Raw genomic sequence first — 6,205 nt, 5'->3', positions numbered from 1 at the left:
GTACTAGGTGTATATATAGTACTAGGTGTATATATAGAACTAGGTGGATACTGTATATAGTACTAGGTGTATATATAGTACTAGGTGTATACTGTATATAGTACTAGGTGTATATATAGCACTAGGTGTATACTGTATATAGTACTAGGTGTATATATAGTACTAGGTGTATATATAGAACTAGGTGGATACTGTATAGCACTAGGTGTATACTGTATATAGTACTAGGTGTATATATAGTACTAGGTGTATATATATAGCACTAGGTGTATACTGTATATAGTACTAGGTGTATATATAGTACTAGGTGTATATATAGAGTACTAGGTGTATCTATAGCACTAGGTGTATACTGTATATAGCACTAGGTGTATATATAGCACTAGGTGTATACTGTATATAGCACTAGGTGTATATATAGCACTAGGTGTATACTGTATATAGCACTAGGTGTATACTGCATATAGTACTAGGTGTATACTGTATATAGCACTAGGTGTATACTGTATATAGTACTAGGTGTATATATAGTACTAGGTGTATATATAGCACTAGGTGGATACTGTATATATAGCACTAGGTGTATATATAGCACTAGGTGTATATATAGCACTAGGTGTATACTGTATATAGTACTAGGTGTATATATAGTACTAGGTGTATATATAGTACTAGGTGTATATATAGAGTACTAGGTGTATCTATAGCACTAGGTGTATACTGTATATAGTACTAGGTGTATATATATAGCACTAGGTGTGTACTGTATATAGTACTAGGTGTATATATAGCACTAGGTGTATACTGTATATAGTACTAGGTGTATATATAGCACTAGGTGTATACTGTATATAGTACTAGGTGTATACTGTATATAGTACTAGATGTATATATAGTACTAGGTGTATATATAGCACTAGGTGTATACTGTATATAGTACTAGGTGTATATATAGCACTAGGTGTATACTGTATATAGTACTAGGTGTATACTGTATATAGTACTAGATGTATATATAGTACTAGGTGTATATATAGCACTAGGTGTATACTGTATATAGTACTAGGTGTATATATAGCACTAGGTGTATATATAGTACTAGGTGTATATATAGCACTAGGTGTATATATAGCACTAGGTGTATATATAGCACTAGGTGTATACTGTATATAGCACTAGGTGTATATATAGCACTAGGTGTATACTGTATATAGCACTAGGTGTATATATAGCACTAGGTGTATATATAGTACTAGGTGTATATATAGCACTAGGTGTATACTGTATATAGAACTAGGTGTATATATAGCACTAGGTGTATATATAGCACTAGGTGTATACTGTATATAGTACTAGGTGTATATATAGCACTAGGTGTATACTGTATATAGCACTAGGTGTATACTGTATATAGTACTAGATGTATATATAGCACTAGGTGTATACATAGCACTAGGTGTATACTGTATATAGTACTAGGTGTATATATAGCACTAGGTGTATATATAGTACTAGGTGTATATATAGCACTAGGTGTATACTGTATATAGTACTAGGTGTATATATAGCACTAGGTGTATACTGTATATAGTACTAGGTGTATACTGTATCTATAGCACTAGGTGTATACTGTATATAGCACTAGGTGTATATATAGCACTAGGTGTACACTGTATATAGTACTAGGTGTATATATAGCACTAGGTGTATACTGTATATAGTACTAGGTGTATACTGTATCTATAGCACTAGGTGTATATATAGCACTAGGTGTATACAGTATATATATAGTACTAGGTGTATACTGCATCTATAGCACTAGGTGTATATATAGCACTAGGTGTATATATAGTAATAGGTGTATATATAGTACTAGTTGTATATATAGCATTAGGTGTATACTGTATATAGTACTAGGTGTATACTGTATATAGCACTAGGTGTACATATAGTACTAGGTGTATATATAGTACTAGGTGTATACTGTATCTATAGCACTAGGTGTATACTGTATATAGTACTAGGTGTATATATAGTACTAGGTGTATACTGTATATAGCACTAGGTGTATATATAGCACTAGGTGTATACTGTATATAGTACTAGGTGAATATATAGCACTAGGTGTATACTGTATATAGTACTAGGTGTATATATAGCACTAGGTGTATACTGTATATAGCACTAGGTGTATATATAGCACTAGGTGTATACTGTATATAGCACTAGGTGTATATATAGCACTAGGTGTATACTGTATATAGTACTAGGTGTATACTGTATATAGTACTAGGTGTATATATAGCACTAGGTGTATACTGTATATAGTACTAGGTGTATATATAGCACTAGGTGTATACTGTATATAGTACTAGGTGTATATATATAGCACTAGGTGTATACTGTATATAGTACTAGGTGTATATATAGTACTATGTGTATATATAGCACTAGGTGTATACTGTATATAGTACTAGGTGTATATATAGCACTAGGTGTATACTGTATATAGTACTAGGTGTATACTGTATCTATAGCACTAGGTGTATATATAGCACTAGGTGTATATATAGTACTAGGTGTATACTGTATCTATAGCACTAGGTGTATATATAGCACTAGGTGTATATATAGTAATAGGTGTATATATAGTACTAGTTGTATATATAGCACTAGGTGTATATATAGCACTAGGTGTATACTGTATATAGTACTAGGTGTATACTGTATATAGCACTAGGTGTACATATAGTACTAGGTGTATATATAGTACTAGGTGTATACTGTATCTATAGCACTAGGTGTATATATAGCACTAGGTGTATACTGTATATAGTACTAGGTGTATACTGTATATAGCACTAGGTGTACATATAGTACTAGGTGTATATATAGTACTAGGTGTATACTGTATCTATAGCACTAGGTGTATATATAGCACTAGGTGTATATATAGTAATAGGTGTATATATAGTACTAGTTGTATATATAGCACTAGGTGTATACTGTATCTATAGCACTAGGTGTATATATAGCACTAGGTGTATACTGTATATATAGCACTAGGTGTATATATAGCACTAGGTGTATATATAGTAATAGGTGTATATATAGTACTAGTTGTATATATAGCACTAGGTGTATACTGTATATAGTACTAGGTGTATACTGTATATAGCACTAGGTGAATATATATAGCACTAGGTGTATACTGTATATAGTACTAGGTGTATATATAGCACTAGGTGTATACTGTATATAGCACTAGGTGTATATATAGCACTAGGTGTATACTGTATATAGTATTAGGTGTATATATAGCACTAGGTGTATACTGTATATAGCACTAGGTGTATATATAGCACTAGGTGTATATATAGCACTAGGTGTATATATAGCACTAGGTGTATACTGTATATAGTACTAGGTGTATATATAGTACTAGGTGTATATATATAGCACTAGGTGTATACTGTATATAGTACTAGGTGTATACTGTATATAGTACTAGATGTATATATAGCACTAGGTGTATACTGTATATAGTACTAGGTGTATACTGTATATTGCACTAGGTGTATATATAGTACTAGGTGTATACTGTATATAGTACTAGGTGTATACTGTATCTATAGCACTAGGTGTATACTGTATATAGCACTAGGTGTATATATAGCACTAGGTGTATACTGTATATAGTACTAGGTGAATATATAGCACTAGGTGTATACTGTATATAGTACTAGGTGTATATATAGCACTAGGTGTATACTGTATATAGCACTAGGTGTATATATAGCACTAGGTGTATACTGTATCTATAGCACTAGGTGTATACTGTATATAGTACTAGGTGAATATATAGCACTAGGTGTATACTGTATATAGTACTAGGTGTATATATAGCACTAGGTGTATACTGTATATAGCACTAGGTGTATATATAGCACTAGGTGTATACTGTATCTATAGCACTAGGTGTATACTGTATATAGTACTAGGTGTATACTGTATCTATAGCACTAGGTGTATACTGTATATAGTACTAGGTGTATATATAGCACTAGGTGTATACTGTATATAGCACTAGGTGTATATATAGCACTAGGTGTATACTGTATATAGTACTAGGTGAATATATAGCACTAGGTGTATACTGTATATAGTACTAGGTGTATATATAGCACTAGGTGTATACTGTATATAGCACTAGGTGTATATATAGCACTAGGTGTATACTGTATATAGCACTAGGTGTATATATAGCACTAGGTGTATACTGTATATAGTACTAGGTGTATATATAGCACTAGGTGTATACTGTATATAGTACTAGGTGTATATATAGCACTAGGTGTATACTGTATATTGCACTAGGTGTATATATAGTACTAGGTGTATACTGTATATAGTACTAGGTGTATATATAGTACTAGGTATATACTGTATATTGCACTAGGTGTATATATAGCACTAGGTGTATACTGTATATAGTACTAGGTGTATATATAGTACTAGGTGTATACTGTATATTGCACTAGGTGTATATATAGTACTAGGTGTATACTGTATCTATAGCACTAGGTGTATACTGTATATAGTACTAGGTGTATATATAGCACTAGGTGTATACTGTATATAGTACTAGGTGTATATATAGCACTAGGTGTATACTGTATATAGTACTAGGTGTATATATAGCACTAGGTGTATATATAGCACTAGGTGTATACTGTATATAGTACTAGGTGTATATATAGCACTAGGTGTATACTGTATATAGTACTAGGTGTATATATAGCACTAGGTGTATATATAGCACTAGGTGTATACTGTATATAGTACTAGGTGTATATATAGCACTAGGTGTATACTGTATATAGTACTAGGTGTATATATAGTACTAGGTGTATACTGTATATTGCACTAGGTGTATATATAGTACTAGGTGTATACTGTATATAGTACTAGGTGTATATATAGTACTAGGTATATACTGTATATTGCACTAGGTGTATATATAGCACTAGGTGTATACTGTATATAGTACTAGGTGTATATATAGTACTAGGTGTATACTGTATATTGCACTAGGTGTATATATAGTACTAGGTGTATACTGTATCTATAGCACTAGGTGTATACTGTATATAGTACTAGGTGTATATATAGCACTAGGTGTATACTGTATATAGTACTAGGTGTATATATAGCACTAGGTGTATACTGTATATAGTACTAGGTGTATATATAGCACTAGGTGTATATATAGCACTAGGTGTATACTGTATATAGTACTAGGTGTATACTGTATATAGCACTAGGTGTATATATAGCACTAGGTGTATACTGTATATAGTACTAGGTGTATATATAGCACTAGGTGTATACTGTATATAGTACTAGGTGTATACTGTATATAGCACTAGGTGTATATATAGCACTAGGTGTATACTGTATATAGTACTAGGTGTATACTGTATATAGCACTAGGTTGATTTGATTTGTATATCAAATCAAATCAAAAATGCTTTATTGGCACGTCCGAATAGGTATTTGGCATTGCCAAAGCTAGTAAAGTGGGTGGGTGGGTGGGGGAGTGTATATATAGTACTAGGTGTATATATATAGTACTAGGTGTATATATATAGTACTAGGTGTATATATATATATAGTACTAGGTGTATATATATAGTACTAGGTGTATATATATATATATATATATATATAGTACTAGGTGTATATATATAGTACTAGGTGTATATATATAGTACTAGGTGTATATATATATAGTACTAGGTGTATATATATAGTACTAGGTGTATATATATATAGTACTAGGTGTATATATATAGTACTAGGTGTATATATATATAGTACTAGGTGTATATATATATAGTACTAGGTGTATATATATAGTACTAGGTGTATATATATATAGTACTAGGTGTATATATATATATAGTACTAGGTGTATATATATAGTACTAGGTGTATATATATAGTACTAGGTGTATATATATAGTACTAGGTGTATATATATAGTACTAGGTGTATATATATATAGTACTAGTTGTATATATATATAGTACTAGGTGTATATATATAGTACTAGGTGTATATATATAGTACTAGGTGTATATATATATAGTACTAGGTGTATATATATAGTACTAGGTGTATATATATATAGTACTAGTTGTAT

Source organism: Leptodactylus fuscus, assembly GCF_031893055.1.
Source record: "Leptodactylus fuscus isolate aLepFus1 chromosome 7 unlocalized genomic scaffold, aLepFus1.hap2 SUPER_7_unloc_1, whole genome shotgun sequence".
Lineage (NCBI taxonomy): Eukaryota > Metazoa > Chordata > Amphibia > Anura > Leptodactylidae > Leptodactylus > Leptodactylus fuscus.
Note: the sequence above shows the minus strand (reverse complement) of the source record.